The sequence below is a fragment of the Prionailurus bengalensis genome, chromosome B3 (assembly GCF_016509475.1).
Source record: "Prionailurus bengalensis isolate Pbe53 chromosome B3, Fcat_Pben_1.1_paternal_pri, whole genome shotgun sequence".
Taxonomy (NCBI): domain Eukaryota; kingdom Metazoa; phylum Chordata; class Mammalia; order Carnivora; family Felidae; genus Prionailurus; species Prionailurus bengalensis.
This window is the reverse complement of record NC_057355.1, coordinates 4,257,913-4,275,468: the sequence shown is the minus strand read 5'-3', so window position 1 is coordinate 4,275,468 and position 17,556 is coordinate 4,257,913. Positions and strand designations below refer to the sequence as shown.

At 48.0% G+C, this 17,556-nt stretch overlaps 1 protein-coding gene across 5 annotated transcripts in view; it reads right to left on the bottom strand.

Annotated features, from left to right (window-relative positions):
• The window catches only part of HOMER2 (homer scaffold protein 2), a 106,749-nt gene that overhangs the window by 40,725 nt on the left and 48,468 nt on the right, over positions 1–17,556 (bottom strand). The gene's annotated exons all lie outside the window — the stretch shown is intronic.

The window sequence follows — 17,556 nt, the reverse complement described above, 5'->3', positions numbered from 1 at the left end:
CAAAGGCAGAGCGTGAGTGGGAGAGGGGCAGAGAGAGTGAGAGAGACACACAGAATCTGAAGCAGGCTCCAGGCTCTGAGCTGTCGGCACAGAGCCCGACGCGGGGCTTGAACCCACGCACTGTGAGATCATGACCTGAGCCGAAGTCGGATGCCCAACAGACTGAGCCACCCAGGCGCCCCTAATGTGATTATTAACCAAATGAGCACACTATCCAGGTTTCTTTCTGACAAGTGGGGAATGAATTCGATCTTGACAATAAGCATCAAGAAATAAGGCAGATGGATAAAAACCATAACGTATTATACTGCAATTCATATTTTAAGGTGTCTGCCTCACAAAGTAAGGTAAAAATCAAACACAGCCTCATTGCAGAATATACCTAATTTTAAAGAAACGGTCTTCAGGCAAACTGGCTCAAAAATCCTTAAGGTGTTCAGGGGCGCCTGGGTGGCTGAGTCGATTAAGCATCTGACTCTTAATTTGGCTCATGGTTCAAACCCATGGGGTTGGGATTCTCTCTCTCCTCTCTCTCTCTCTGCCCCTCCTCTGCTCATGTATGCACACATGCTTTTCCTCTCTCAAAATAAATAAACTTAAAAAAAATCCTTTAAGTGTTTAAAATAAGATGGGGGAAAAAGCCAGCAGGATGTAAAGATAGCCCCATCATTCATAAAATGCTACAAGTGTAATAAGCATTTACTAGAGATAAAAACAAAACCAAAAGGTAACTTAGGACGAGTTTTCAAAATCCCGACGATGCCAAAAGAGACGACATAAAACAGTAGGACGTGACAAATGGGTAAAAAAAAAAAATCAAAAGGAGAAAGTGAATTTTAAGTAGTCTGGTCTCTAGACAGAGTGGTTTCAGGCAAAGCAGGCTTTGACTCCATCCTGCCTACAGAAGGCTCATTACTGGAAAGAAAGCTCTTTCTTAGAAGAGAAACTTCTTCCTAGAAAAGCAATTTACTACTTGAGCCTCATGCAAAGAGTACAGAACATCACCATGAATATCAGCATCGGCCATCGACTGTAGACAAATGCAGAAAGATTTTCATGACTGTTGTTCTGGGAGAATAAAAGCCAAGGGCATGCTATGCATGCCACCTCGATGCACCTGTTAATCAAGAGGCCAGCTTTCCAGAAGAACCAAAAGAAACATTCACTGCCCCCCGCCCCCCCCCAGAAACCTCCCTTTTAGATCCCAGAGCAGGACATGTGCCCCTGGGGGTGTGGATTACTAGGACATCTGTCTTCCCTCAACTGTGATTAAGTTCACCCCCCGACCCCATTCCCAAACCGACACCCTTCCAGCGGCAGGGGGACTGCGTGTGGAAACAAAAGGGATATTCTCATTGTGATTTCCCGCCTCTGCTGTCACCAGGGGCCAGCCTGCGGGGAGTGTGTGCGCTGCTAATCACGTCCACGTGGGGAAGTCTGACATCTGGATCCCCCAGCTGTGCTGTCGGCCCCGGCACCATGTTTTGCGAATCATCTAAGCACAACACCATAAAGGAAAACAGTTGTTCACATGGCATTCTCGTGCATACGCAAGAAGAGGGGCTGACGGAAAGGGCAGAAACCACACAAAAGGTTTCCAAAGAAATCATGCAATGTGTACACATATCCAATCACGGTATACACCTAAAACTCACAGTGCGATATGCCAATTGTACTTGGATAAGAGAAAATAACCACACTGTGCTGAAGTCCGCACCTCCCCGGCACCGAGGGGGAACAAGCGGGCAGGGGCCCGGGGGTCAGGCAGGAGCCCTCGCTGGGGAAGGGCTCGGCTTTCAGACTTGCCCTCGTGTCCTCCACACTGAGAAAGAGGGATTGGGTCCGGGCTTTAGCACCATTAGACCAGTGTTTCCTAAACCTCTGAAAAAATTAGCTGGGGCACTTAATAAAAATACAAGATCCCCGGGGCGCCTGGGTGGCTCAGTCGGTTGAGCATCTGACTTCAGCTCAGGTCATGATCTCGCAGTCCATGAGTTCAAGCCCCGCGTCGGGCTCTATGCTGACAGCTCAGAGCCTGGAGCCTGTTTCAGATTCTGTGTCTCCCTCTCTCTGACCCTCCCCCGTTCATGCTCTGTCTCTGTCTCAAAAATAAATACACATTAAAAAAAAAAAACACCAAGATCTTGAGCCCCAACCTACCCCACTCCCCACTCCCCAGAAACCTGGCTCTAGAGGGAGGAGCTAGGTAGGTCTATTTCTTTTTTAAGTTTATTTATTTTGAGAGAGAGAGAGAGAGAGAGAGAGAGAGGGAGAGAATGAACAGGGGAGAGTCAGCCGGGGGGTTGGAGACAGGGTGAGTGGGAGGGGACAGAGAATCCCAAGCAGACTCTGTGCTCTCAGAGCAGAACCCAATGCCAGGCTCAAACTCAGGAACTGTGAGATCATGACCGGAGCCCAAATCAAGAGCTGGGCACTCAACCGACTGAGCCACCCAGGCGCTCCTGGGTAGCTCTGTTTTTAACAAGAGCTCCAGGTGATTTTTACCCCCAAAGAAAATGGGGAGATACGCACATCAGACGTAGCAGGTGATCTAGATAAAAAGATGGAAAAAGTGACCCCACAGCTGGCATCTCTCCTCCAGAAAGACACAGCTAACTTTGAATGACACGGAATGACTCGAACACTTCCTCCCTCAGCCTGAAGGGGACTACGGTGACACCAAGAACAGGAACTTGGGGTGCAAAGGGTGGGGAGATGCACGGTGAGGCAGGAGTGCTCTGGGCAGAGACGGGGGTGCAGCTTGTGTGGCCAAGCAGTGATCTCCTGCAAGCACCCTGTGTCCCTGAGGCCTGCAGGAGAGAGGAAGTGAGGAGAGCAAAGCGAACAGAGGCGGGGTGGGAGGGACAGACAGACAAGAGACGGGAGAGCTCCTGACCAGGGATAAGCACAAGAGGAGAGTCATGTGCATGGCGTGATTCAGGTCAAGGTGAACACACGGACAGGAAGATGCCCCAACTCCACATCTGCCCGCTCAGCTCTGGGGATGGGCCACAGCCATCGTGGGTCACCCTGGGGCCTCACCCAGAACCCCAAGTGTGTCGGAAATGCACAGCGGACCCAGCTGGCCACGCCCTCGGTGGCCGCAGCCCCGCTCGCCGTGGTCAGGTCTCTGCAGGGCAGAGCGGGGAGAGCCCAGGACCTGCCTTCCTCAGTCCTGGGAAAGCCAGCGGGCCTGGTAGCAGCTTTACACCCAGGAAACTACCTGCGATACTGAGATTTCCACGTGAATAACCAAGCCTGAGGCCAGTGGGCAGTTCCATTTAATTCTTCTAAAATTCAAAAATCTAATGATATTTTAAAAAAAGGCGGGGGGGGGGGGGGGCAGGGAAGGATTGAAAAAAAAAAGCCAGCAGTTAACATTAATGACTACTTACCATCTGCTGGTTTTGACATGTGACCTCTCCTTTAGGAGCACACCAATTCTCTGTCTGGGGAAATGGGGGCTGAGAGAGGCCAAGGACCTGCCTTGGGCTACACTGTAAGCGGCAGACCTGAGATTTGAAGTCGGCTCTAAGTAACATGGTCACCCTCCCTCTTAATCATTATGCCACACTCTCTAAAATAATAGCTGTCTGCAAGAGGCAGCTTTTTTTTCTTTACTTTTTTTTTAATGTTTATTTATTATTGAGAGACAGAGAGACAGAGCATGAGCATGGGAGGGACAGAGACAGGAGGAGACACAGAATCCAAAGCGGGCTCCAGGCTCCGAGCTCGCAGCACAGAGCCTGACGCGGGGCTTGAACTCACAAACTGTGAGATCAAGACCTGAGTTGAATTTGGACGCTTAACCGACTGAGCCACCCAGGCACCCCTGCAAGAGGCAGCTTTTGATATGGTTCCCAACCATCCCCACCTCCTGGAAATCACGCCTTTATGTAAGCCGCTTCCCTTGAGCACAGGACAGTGGGGGTGGGGGAGGGAGGGTAACCTGTGACTTGCTTTCAACCAAAAGAATACGGCAAAGGTGATGGGACATCATTGTGCAAGTAAGCTACCTAGGATCGTAGCTTCTGTCTTGCTAGCAGATTCTCTTGACTCTCTTGATGGCATTGGTGAAGCAAGTCGCCATGCTGGGGAGACCCCCAATTGCAGAACGGAGAGTGGCCTTCAGCCAATAGCCAGAGAAGAAATGAGGCTCTCAGTCCAACATGCCCGGGGAACTAAAATCCTGCCCAAACCGCTTAGAAGCTTGAGGTCAGATCTTTCCACGGTTGAGTCTTCAGATGAGATCTCAGCCCCCACTGACACCTTAACGACATCTCCTAAGAGACCCAGAGGACCCACTTAAGCCATGCCCAGACTCTAGATCCAGAGCAAGGGTTTTGTTTTAAGCTGCTAAGTTTGTGACAACTTATTGCACGGCAAAAGATAACTAATACATTGACCTTCATAGAAAGTTTACTATATACCACAAATCCTTACATCTTTATGGGCAAAATCCGGGGAGTCTATAAACCTGACCGTAGAATTCAGAAATGCAGACCCCAGCTCTGAGAGATCCCCTGAAAAAACGAAAATGCTGGAACTAGGGCACAGAAGTCAGTTCCTGTAAGTGTGCAAATCAGTATAAATAGAAAAATTCAAGAGAAGCAGAACTTTCCAACCCGGGAGGCCGCCTTTCCCTCCCAGCAGGGAAAAGCTGAGGGGAGTGCGTATCAGAGAACAGAAACTACCTTCATACCCAATTTTATTCTCCTTTCTTTGGTGTTCCATGGTTAGGGAGTGTATTTCAAAAATACTCCCATTCGTTCTCCAGCGCTTTAAATAGAAAGCAGATGTTTCCGGATGGCAAAAACGTTTCTTTAGGCAGACAATATAACCTACTGTTCCCTCGCACAGTCTTTTTAGAGCTGAATAAACACCAATTGCTGCTCATTGAACACATTTTGGAACCTGACAGTAATTGTCCCCAAGAATAATTAGACACTCTGTGCAACATATGTATGTTTGGGATATGAAACCCACTCAGCAGAGACTCCCGCTTTGAACAATTCCTGGCTCCGTGTAAGATAATTCTGCAAAGAACTGGCAGGGCCAGTTTTTGCAAGAAAAAAAAAAAAAAGGAAGAAAGAAAGAAAAATGATGTTTTAATGTATCATAATCCTTCACTGGCAATGCTCAGCTTTTTTCTGAGATGAATCTGTAAAACCTCATGATTCTTATTATTCGTACTTCTGTTTGATTTGAATGAAAACGAAGCATCCAGGCATTATGTTACAGCTATTTAAACCGTTTCAGAGTCTCACAGGATGCCCTAACTAGTTTAGCTACCTTGGGTCTTGAACCCCTGCAACACCACTCACACAACACCAAGAGAAAGGCCTGCCCTCAAGCTCAGCGGACAGTAAGGTAGGGTCTGCCCCGATGCAAACACCTTCCCCGGTTCTATGCTCCCTCGGACCCACTCCAGTCGTGCTAACGTGGTCTGCAAGCCCCCGGTGAGCCACCCCAGACGGCCCTGCTCTTTTCCTGCGGGCACTTCCGAATCACCTGCATTTCCAATGTGCATGTGCACGTGACCTGCCTCGAGCCCATACTTCCTCCCCTGCTTGGCTGGCCAGAAGCTTCTATTCATCCGTCAAGTCCCATCAGAGCACCGCGAGACGTCTCATGTGTGCCCCAGGACACGGGCTCGGGACTGAGCATCTGTCACAGGGACCAGCAGAACTGGCTCACTTGGCTCCTAGACTTTGCTCTAGATGGTTCATAAGGCGCTAGCTGGCAGTCTCAGATTTCCAAAGCCTAGCACACAGAGAGGGTAAAAAAGGAGATAACGGACAAAAGGTCCCTCTAGTGCATTCTTCCACGCAAAGACTCTAACTCGTGGGCATCCCATGGTTCTACTTTCGTACAAAAGCCCCATAGTAAATATAACATAGTAAAGTGATTGTTGTTTGCAGATAATATGACTGCACACCTAGAACACCCAGGAGAATCAGCTGAAAATCAAGTGAATATGAATAATAAAATTCAGCAAGATGACTAATTATAAAATTGTCAACAAATAAAACCAACAGCCTTACCACATAGGTGATATAATGGTTTTTTTTTTTAAAGATCCCATGGACAGTAGCAACCAAAAGCATACTATGTGTAGGAATCTATTGAAGAGGTATGCACAAAGCGTATTAAAAAAAAATTAAGAACTTCCAGGGGAACCTGGGTGGCTCAGTCAGTTAAGCATCTTGATTTCAGCTCAGGTCATGATCTCACAGTTGTGGGATCGAACCCAGGGTCAAGCTCTGCCCCAAGCATGGAGGCTGCTTAAGATTCTCTTTCTCTTTCTGCCCCTCAACAAAATTAACAACTTCTTCTTTTTTTTAATTAAAAAAAATTTTTAATTTATTTTTGAGAGAGACAGAGCATGAGCAGGGTAGGGGCAGAATGAAAAGGAGACACAGAATCCAAAGCAGGCTCCAGGATCCCAGCTGTCAGCTCAGAGCCCGACACGGGGCTCGAACCAACAAACTGTGAGATCACGACCTGAGCCAAAGTCGGACGCCCAACTGACTGAGCCACACAGGCATCCCAAGAACTTCTAAAGGCACACAAAAGCAAACTTTAATAAGACACGTTCTGCTCTTAAATAGGACAAGTGAACATAAAGCTGTCTGTCATCCCTAAATTAATACATACATTTGTCACAATGATCAACAGGAATATATTTAGAACTAGATAGGGTTATTCATGTGGAAAACTCACCGTATGAAGACAGCCAAGCAGATTCTGAAAATGAAGAGCAATGAGGAGATTCAGCCCTATCAGATATTGAAATATATTATTATAAAGTTACAGCCCATGTAACAAGGAGGTACGGAGCAAAGAAACACATTGATGCAACGGAACATTGTTAGAAACAGAAGTCCGAGTGGCACAAAAACAGGCACTCAGATCAATGGAACAGAATAGACAACCCAGAAATAGACCCACAAACGTATGACCAACTAATCTTTGACAGAGCTGGAAAGAATATCCAATGGAAGAAAGACAGTCTCTTCAGCAAGTGGTGCTGGGAAAACTGGGCAGTGACATGAAGAAAAATACCTGGACCACTTTCTTACACCAGACACCAAATAAACTCAAAATGGATGAAAAAACTAAACATAAGACAGGAGGCCATCAAAATCCTAGAGCAGAAATCAGGCAAAAACCTCTTTGACCTTGGCCGCAGTAACTTCTTACTCAACACGTCTCCGGAGGCAAGGGAAACAAAAGCAAAAATGAACTTTTGGGACCTCATCAAAATAAAAAGCTTCTGCACAGCGAAGGAAACAATCAGCAAAACTAAAAGGCAAACGACGGAACAGGAGAAGATATTTGCAAATGACACATCAGATAAAGGGTTAGTATCCAAAACCTATAAAGAACTTGTCAAACTCAACACCCAAAAAACAAATAATCCAGTGAAGAAATGGGCAAAAGACATGAACAGACACTTCTCCAAGGAAGACATCCAGATGGCCAACCGACACATGAAAAAATGCTCCACATCACTCATCATCAGGGAAATACAAATCAAAACCACAGTGAGATACCACCTCACACCTGTCAGAATGGCTAACATGAACAATTCAGGCAGCAGCAGATGTTGGGAAGGATGCGGAGAAAGAGGATCTCTTTTGCACTGCTGGTGGGAATGCAAGCTGGTGCAGCCACTCTGGAAAACAGTATGGAGGTTCCTCAAAAAATTAAAATTAGAACTACCCTATGACCCAGCAACTGCACTGCTAGGTATTTATCCAAGGGATACAGGTGTGCTGTTTCGAAGGGACACATGCACCCCAACGTTTACAGCAGTGCTATCGACAATAGCCAAAGTATGGAAAGAGCCCAAATGTCCATCGATGGATGAATGGATAAAGAAGATGTGGTATATACATACAATGGAGTATTACTCGGCAATCAAAAAGAATGAAATCTTGCCATTTGCAACTACGTGGATGGAACTGGAGGGTATTATGCTAAGTGAAATTAGTCAGAGAAAGACTAACATCATATGACTTCACTCATATGAGGACTTTAAGAGACAAAACAGATGAACATAAGGGAAGGGAAACAAAAATAATATAAAAACGGGGGCTACAAAACAGAAGAGATTCTTAAATATGGAGAACAGACAGTTACTGGAGGGGTGGGGGGAGGGGGATGGGCTAAATGGGTAAGGGGCATCAAGGAATCTACTCCTGAAATCATTGTTGCACTGTATGCTAACTAATTTGGATGTAAATTAAAAAGATAAAATTAAAAAAAAAATTTTTTTTTTTTTAAAAAGGAAGAAACAGAAGTCCGAGGAATTAAGCATGATGCAGGCGGAATCGCTCATCAGCGGGGGCATGGGACTCGCTCCCCGTTACCCCATGACGACAAAGGATTAGGGGCTCCCTGGGGTGAACGTGCACCTGCTGACGCTAGCCAGAAGTCTGTGTCCTCGCCTGGTCTGAGCACTGACAAGCGGGTCACAGGGGACCCATTCTATTCAAGTTATTTCTGCCTGCCCCCAAACTGCCCGGATTAACAAACCTGATAAACGAGAGATCTCATGTGAGTCACATTTGTCACAAACCCTCCTCCTCCACCGACTGGGGATTCCCTTTTTGGGTCACATTTACATCAGAGATGAGGCAAGTGACCCTGATGAATGCTGGCAGGCTTTCTTAATAACGCTGCCTTATATCCCCGAGGGCTTGATGGTTTTCCGGGGCTCTCCGCACACGTTCTTGGTGGGTCCCCCTGTGATGTGGGGTTGACGAACTTCCAGGACTGGTTCACAGGCTGTGGGCTGCCCCAGAGGGACAATCGGATCCACTCTGGGGAAGGGTCAGGAGTCTCCGAGAGGGGTGGTGGTCCCGAGCGGCGGGTGGGGATCTCGCCAGTGAGGAGAAGAGGCAGAGTTTCAGAAAAGCAGAGCTGGTGTGGGAGTCAAATATGCGCATGGGGTAGGGTGGGGAGCTTCTCTGGGGTGCAGGGCAGGAAAACAGGTTATGGGAAGACAAGACCAAGGGCAGGATTAAGACAGAAAGTACAACAAAACTCACTCGGCTCTCAACTGCAAGGGACACGAGAGAAGCTTCTGGAGCGCAAGAGATGTTCTCTATCTTCATCTGAGTGATGGACGTGTGGTTGTGCTCACTTTGTGAAAACTCCCTGAGCTGGGTTTTACACTTATAATTTATGTATGCACTTTTTTGTATGTATAACTGAGAAAATTTACTTTAAAAATGTGTCATAGGCAAAACTGACAAAAATGATGATACCCCAGAAATAAATCTTGTTAAAGAACTGTTGGGAAAAAAAGAAAAAAAACAAAAACACCTCTCTGAAAACTCTAAGACACTGATGAACTACCCTACGACCTAGCAATCACACTACTAGGTGTTTATCCAAAGGATACAAAAATGCTGATTTGAAGGGGCACATGCACTCCAATGCTGTTGTTGAGAAAAAGAGAGAGAGAAAGAGCACAATCAGGGGAGGGGCAGAGGGAAAAGGAGAGAGAGACAATCCCAAGCAGGCTCCACGGTCAGCGCAGAGCCCAACACGGGGCTCAATCCCACGGGCTCCAAGACCATGACCTGAGCAGAAATAAAGAGCCGAATGCTCAACCGACTAAGCCACCTAGGCTCCAATGTTTACAGCAGCATTATCAAACTATGGAAGCAGCCCAAGTGTCTGTCGACAGATGAACGGATAAAGAAGGTGTGGTATAAACACAACGGAGTATTACTCAGCCACAAAAAATAACGAAACCTTGGCATTTGCAATGACATGGATGGACCTAGAGAGTGTTACGCTAAGCGAAATAAGTCAGAGAAAGACAAACACCATGCGATTTCACTTATACATGGAACTAAAGAAAGAAAATAAACAAAGAAAAAGAGACAAGCCAAGAAACAGACTCCTGACTTTATTTTTTTTTTCAACTTTTATTTTTTTTATTTTTTGGGGGACAGAGAGAGACAGAGCATGAACGGGGGAGGGGCAGAGAGAGAGGGAGACACAGAATCGGAAACAGGCTCCAGGCTCTGAGCCATCAGCCCAGAGCCTGACGCGGGGCTCGAACTCACGGACCGCGAGATCGTGACCTGGCTGAAGTCGGACGCTTAACCGACTGCACCACCCAGGCGCCCCAGAGACTCCTGACTTTAAAGAACAAATTACTGGGTAGCAGAGGGGAGGTGGGTGAGGGGATGGGTAAAATACATGATGGGGATTAAGGAGTGCACTAGGGGCGCCTGGGCGGCTCAGCTGGCTCAGCGTCTGACTTCGGCTCAGGTCATGATCTCTCAGTTAGTGAGTTCGAGCCCCGCACGAGGCTCTGTGCTGACCGCTCAGAGCCTGGAGCCTGCTTCCGATTCTGTGTCTCCCTCTCTCTGTCCTTCCCCTGCTCGTGCTCTGTCTCCCTCTCTCTCAAAAATAAACATTAAAAAAAAAAAAAAAAGGGAGTGCACTCGTGATGAGCACCAGGCGGTGCATGGAAATGTTGAATTACTCTATTGTGTATCTGAAACTAATATTACCCCGTATGTTAACTGGAATTTAAATAAAAATTAAAACAAAAAAAAAAAGAAATGGTATTCTCTACCCCAGACTGCTGGACGTCACCTGGGAGCTGTGGGTGCAGCAGTGTCCGTCACTGGAACCACACGGGAGCGAGCGACCCCCACTTGCAAACTGGCCTTCACATCGATGGGCACCTTCTGTTCACATTCTGTCTCTGGAAGGTAACACTGTCTGAGGATTTTAACACATATTCGTGATTTTATTCCGTTACGTGGCATACCGAGGGAGCATTTGTGCTATCAAAACCCAGCCCGTCTGAATCTATCAGGAGAAAAGGGAGTTCTAAACAAAAAAGCAGAGTTCTGTGATTCATGTACTGCGAACACCAAGCCAAGGATCGGAATACATCCAAGTGATGATTTCTAAAAAGCCAGGTGGCAAGCTGCCCAAGTCCTAACGATTAATGAACCCCGGGACAGCTAATTCAGGAGAGCACAAAATACTGCCGAAGCAGCAGTTTCTCCTCCCTTCGCTATGATGCATCTGCGCACAGAGTCCCATATTACACCGCGATGGAAACAAAATACAGGAGGCTGCACGCCACACCTGGTATGAGGATATGACTTGGCAACATTATGCCCGATCACGGCAGATGGGATCTTTCTTAAAGGACGGGAAGAACAGCGTTCTCAATTTTAAATGCTGAGGGCTTTTTTTATTGGTCTATAGTACAAATGGGGAGAATGTGGAGTGACAGCTAATGGGTTCTGGGTTGTTTTTTTTTTTTAACATTTTTTTTTTAAGTTTATTTTGAAAGAGAGAGAGAGACACGGAGGGAGGGAGGGAGGACAAGCAGGGGAGGGGCAGAGAGAGAAAGAGGGGGACGGAAGATCCGAAGCGGGCTCTGAAGCAGGCGCTGTGCTGACAGATCTCATCTGAGAGCCCGACGCGGGGCTGGAACCCATGAACTGTGAGATCTTGACCTGAGCCGAAGTTGGACACTTAACCGACTGAGCCACCCAGGTGCCCCACATGGGTTCTGGGTTTCTTTAAGGAGGGATAAAAATGTTCTAAAATTAGATGGTGTGGATGTCTGTACCAGTTCTGAATATTTAAAAAAAAAAAAATCAATGAATTGTGTATTTTATATAACTGAATTGTACCATACCCGAGTCAAACTGCGATACCACTGCTTTGGGTTTTTTTTTTGTTTGTTTGTTTATCGATTCGGTTTTGTTTCAACATCAAATGTGGAAGAAAACAGGGAGAAGGACGCCCCAGAGGCCGAGTTTCCTGGCTGGGGCAGTGGAGGGATGTCCGCACTGTGCTGAGCACCTTGCCCGCGGACCATCTGGCCGAGACGCTGGAAGGCCGACGGGCTCCGTTTTCGGGGTGACGCTGCGGGGTTAGACTACGCTGGGGAGCCCACTGGGTCGACGAGAGCACTCAGAACGCCCACAGGGAGAAAGGAGGACACAGACAACGGAACCAGGGAGGCAGCAGCAAAGTCCTGGAGCTCAAAAAAAGTCCTCGGGGTCACCCCACAACCATTTGGTTTCACGTCTATTGAGAGCTACCACGCGCCCCACCTTTTCTGGGAAAGGAAAGCAAAATGACAGATATCTGAACGGTGGACTGAAAAGATTTAAGTATCTTCATTTGTCTCAGGGACATAATAGCGTTGGATTTTATCTCATTTCTGTCCCGTCAGGGGACAATGTTGAGAAAGCAGAGGGGCTCCTTCAAACTTCAGACTGGGTGGTCTCTCTTCCTACAGGGCAGGAGGAGGGGGACCAGGCGAGGGCCCTGGAGCAGGGGCTGCTGGCCCTGCCCGTGGGACCTGGGACGAGTCCCCTCACTCTGAATATAACGATGCAGGGAACATGATCCCTTTTCCACCTCAGCTCCGCTCGCCCAAACGGAACCTAGCTGTCTCTCCTGTGATCATCAAATTCAACAAAAAGTCTTCAAAAAGAGTGACTGTGTGCTTTCACAATTTAAAAAACGTTTTCAAGTTTAAAAAATGTAGGAGTCTGAGACTGGTTTTCTCCTTTACTGGTCAATTAGTCTGAGTTCTGGCAAACTGCTTGAATGGTTCATCATTTCCCCTTCACGTTCCCGGGTAGCAAAGTCAGTATTCTAGGACCAGCTCAAGAAGCCAACCCTCGCTGAATGTGTGGCTACTCCTCTGAATTCGGGTTTGGGAGGAAAAAAGCTATTGTTATCTTAGGATTCACTCCTATTTAAAATTAAAACTGGGGGGGAGGGGCGCCTGGGTGGCTCAGTCAGTTAAGCGTTCGACTACAACTCAGGTGATGACCTCGTGGTTTGTGAGTTCGAGCCCCACGTTGGGATCTGCACTGACAGCTCGGAGCCTGGAGCCCGTTTCAGATTCTGTGTCTCTCTCTGCCCCTCCCTGTTCATGCTCTATCTCTATTTCCTTAAAATAAATAAACATTAGGGGCGCCTGGGTGGCTCAGTCGGATAAGCGTCCGACTTCGGCTCAGGTCATGATCTCGCAGTCCATGAGTTCAAGCCCCGTGTCAGGCTCTGTGCTGACAGCTCAGAGCCTGGAGCCTATTTCCGATTCTGTGTCTCCCTCTCTCTCTCTGACCCTCCCCCGTTCATGCTCTGTCTCTCTCTGTCTCAAAAATAAATAAACGTTTAAAAAAATTTTTTTAAATAAAAAAGAAAAGAAAAAAGAAAAAAAAGAAAAAAAATTAGAAAAAAATTAAAAGTAAACAAACAAACAAACAAATAAATAAATAACATTAAAACTGGGGGGTTGGGCGCCTGGGTGGCTCAGTCGGTTAAGCGTCCGACTTCAGCTCAGGTCATGATCTCACAGTTTGTGGGTTCGAGCCCCACCTCAGGCTCTGCGCTGACAGCTTAGAGCCTGGAACCTGCTTCAGGGTCTGTGTCTCCCTCTCTCTCTGCCCCTCCCCCGCTCGGACTCTGTCTCTCAAAATAAATAACATTAAACATTAATAATAACATTATTCTTAACATAATAACAAACATTAAACATTAAAAAATAAAATTAAGGTGCAGATATACCTCAAAAGCACATTTGTGATGTTTCCATTTACACTATCAATTGGTCTCTCAGGCTATCAGATATTTCGTGTATTACAAAAAACTGTCTAGAAAAACAGGTGGCAATTATAGAGGTGCCAGATTTGGCAAGCACACGTGCGCGTGCACGTGCGTACACACACACACACACACACACACACACTACAGGATTTCTGGCTAAATTTAAATTTCATATGAACAACGGATAGTTTTTACGTTATTGTTATCGAGTTGTAATTCAGACACCATAACACTCCCCCTGCGCACAGTTCCAGGGGTCTCAGCTGATTCACAGGATTGTACAGCATCACCGCTCTTTCATTTCAGAGCATTTCCGTCACCCTCCCCCCAAACCCCGTCCTCACTTCTCCCATCGTCCCTCCTCCCAGCCCCAGGCAACCGCTCATCTCCTTTCTGTCTCCATGGATTCGCCTGTTCTGGACATTTCATATAAATCCAATCATACGGTGTGTGGCTTTTTTCACGGAGCACAGTGTTTCCAAGGTTCACCCATATTGTAGCGTGCATCAATGCTTCACTGGTCTTTTTGGCTGAACGTTCATCCGCTGTATGGATACGGACACGTTTTGTTTCCCCGTTCATCGGTGGATGCGCATTTGTGCCGTTTCCACCTTTCGGCCTTTATAAATAACGCTGCTAGGCATTGCTTGCGTCCTACGTTTACGTGCGCATATGTGTTCTTGGCTCTGGGTACATACGCATCTAGGAGTGGAATTGCAGGGTCACAGGGTAACGCGATGCTTAACTCTTTGAGGAGCCGCCAGGCTGACTTCCAAGAGGCCGCACCATCCTGCGGCCCCCGCCAGCAGCGTAGGAGGGTTCCGATTTGTCCACCTCCCGCCCAGCACTTGTTACTGCCTTTTTCAGGTTTTTTTTTTTTAATCGTTTTTGTTGTTGTTGTTAAGTTTATTTATTTATTTGAGAGAGAGAGAGAGAGAGAGAGAAGGAGCACAAGCAGGGGAAGGGCAGAGAGAGACGGAAAGAGAGAGAATTCCAAGCAGAGAGCTTGCAATTCAGAGAGCCTTCTGCTGAGAGAATGGAGCCCGACACGGGGCTCCCACTCAAGAACCGTGAGATCATGACCTAAACCGAAATCAACAGTCAGACATGGAACCACTGGGCCGCCCAGGCGACCTGTTATTGCCTTTTTGATTACAGTCATCCTAGTGGGTGGGAGTAGAGGCTAACAGATACTTAGCACATTCTAGAAGGATACTCGTGGACATCCACCCCGAGGAGACAGAGGTGTGCCTACTCCACTGCCTTTCTTGGTTGCTGGTGGCCAAGGAAGGAGCCAGACTGCCTATTTCAAAGTCTCTTATTAACAGGAGAATTTTTTGCGTGCTTTTAGAAACACGGAAAACACAGAGAGGCGGGGTTTAGAGAGTGCCAAGAAAGGAGTTCAATCAACAGTGCAGCCAATGGTTTTTCCATAAGGCAACCTGGGGACACGCAGGCCAACCTGTAGACGGCGGGGAGGCCTCATCTCAAGGCTAGGAAGATGCCCTTCCGGGTGCTGCCATTCTCTGCTGGTCTGGAGTGGCCTGGACAGAGTTACAGCCCAGCATATCCCTGTGCCCTGGGGAGGGAGACCGACAGAAGCACCCAGTGCTCAGGGAGCGCCTCCACTTTTCTTCCTTTGCCTCGAAGTTACTCTGACCATCGTGTGGAGGCTTGAGCCGCAAGGAGAGGAGAGCTCCAGATCCTTCTAGAACCTCCCTTTTGCAGCCGGAAATGCCCCAGCTGCTCCTGGCCAAAGGTGCCTGCCAGCAGGGCCCAACAGTCTAAGCGGGGACCCACAGCCCAGAGCACACAGCCCTCCCATCCCCTCATCTCGGCGACTGTCCTCGCTTCTGGTATTTCATCCCGGCAAGTAGCACTCAGGGGCCACCTTCCTTAGAGACACAGAAGCCACTGCTCGGAAGAGTAAACTAAGCACAGACGAGCGATCACGCAGCCAAGCTGTGCAGCCTTAGGAACCAGGTCTTGCCCCCGCCCCTGCCTGGACCCTTCGTCCAGACTCCCACGTTCAGGGTCCCCGCACAGCACAGTCCCTCAGCCTGGTGCCCTGGGAGGTCTCAGCTGCCATCTCTTTTTTCGCCATTTATTCACAAAGTGTGCAGAGCACGTGGAAAGAGGTTTGCTCCAAAAAGTTAAACGCAGAATTACCACGGGACCCAGCAACTCCACGTCTAGGCACACGCCCGGGAGAACTGAAAGCAGGGATTCAAACAGACCCTCGTACTCCAGTGTTCACAGGAGCGTTATTCGCTTCAGCCGAAAGGAAGCAGCAGCCCAGTGTCCACCACCAGATGAGTGGATGAACATACAATGGAACAGTATTTAGACATAAAAGGGATGCGGTCCTGACACATGCTACAACACAGACGAGTCCTGAAAACGTTATGCTGAGCGAGACGCAACAGGCTAAAAAACTGTGGGGTGCCTCAGTGGCTCAGCTGAGTATCTGACTCTTGATTTCGGCGCAGGTCATAATCCCAGGGCGGTGGGATCGAGCCCCACATCAGGCTCCGTGCTGTGGATGGAGCCTGCTGGGGATTCTCTCTCTCCCTGTCTCTGCCCCTCTCCCCTGCTCATTTTCTCTCTCTCTCTCAAAACAAAACTGTATGATTCCACTCATGTGAATCAAAAAGTCAAGTTCATCAAGACAGAAAGTAGAACGGTGAGTGCCAGGGGCTGGGAGGAGAGAGGGGTGGGGAGTTACTGTTTACTGGGGGCAGAATTTCCATCTGGGAAGATGAAAAAGTCCTGGAGGCGGATGGTAGTGACAGGTGCAGAGCACGGTGAATGTTTTCGATGGCGCTGAACTGCAAATACGTTCAGAAATAGTTAAAATGGTGAACTTTATCCTATTTTACCATGACCGCAGAGTGTGAGGCACGGCCCCTGGGGGGGGCTGGAGGGGTGGGGAATGGTGTCCTCGGGAGGATGGGGTGGGAACAGCAGGTGGAGAACCGCGCAAAGGCGCAGAGGAAACTGAACAGCGCGCACCGACGGGCAGGTGAAGTGCGGAAGCTGAGCGAGCAGAGAGGGGCAGACGAAAGCAGCGAAGAAGGCGGCTAAGGCCGACGCCTGTGGGCACAGAGGTTCCAGGCGGGATGGCCCACGGCACCGAATGGCTCCACGGAGCCACGGATGAGGCCCGAAGACGGCCCGAAGAGACACGCGTCCCCAGCGCGTGGTGACAAGTTACGCCTTCTCGGTCGAAGAGACACAGTGAACAAAAACAAGAGCCTTTCAGCTACAAATTAGAAAGAATAGGGAAAAGAAATCAATCACGGGCTGCAAAGTTCTGAGATGGGCAGTAGTGACGGTCACGTAGCAAAATGAATGTGTGTCACGCCCCCAAACTGCACACCTAAAAATGGTTAAGGAGCCCCTCATCGGGCTCTGTGCTGGCAGCTCAGAGCCTGGAGCCTGCTTCGGATTCTGTGTCTCCCTCTCTCTCTCTCTCTCTCTGCCCCTCCCCTGCTTGTGCTCATGCTCTCTCAAAAATAATAACCTTATTAGAAATTTTTAAAAATAATAAAAGATTTTGTTAAAAATCCAGGCTGTCAGAGTGGAATCCATCTGTCTCTTTTGCGTATAACTTGATGGTAGGCAATTTATCACCATGCAGCCCAAGCCTTAAAACTGGCCACTCCAGAAGCCAAGCATTCGCTTCTACGAATCTGCTCAGGGGCAACGAAGGAGGGTATGCAAAGATACTCAGGCATAAAGGACGGCCACTGAAGTACTGTCTACGGAAAATGAAAATAAACACACATACATGCAAAAAATCTCGTAAATAATCCACAGGCTCCAGAGCAAGGCACTCGCTAAATAAAGAACCACATATCCATGCAACAAATACCATTCAACCTTTACAAGCCGTAAGTGCCTACTTACTAAGATGGAAAGATGTTCCTTTTTTCTTTA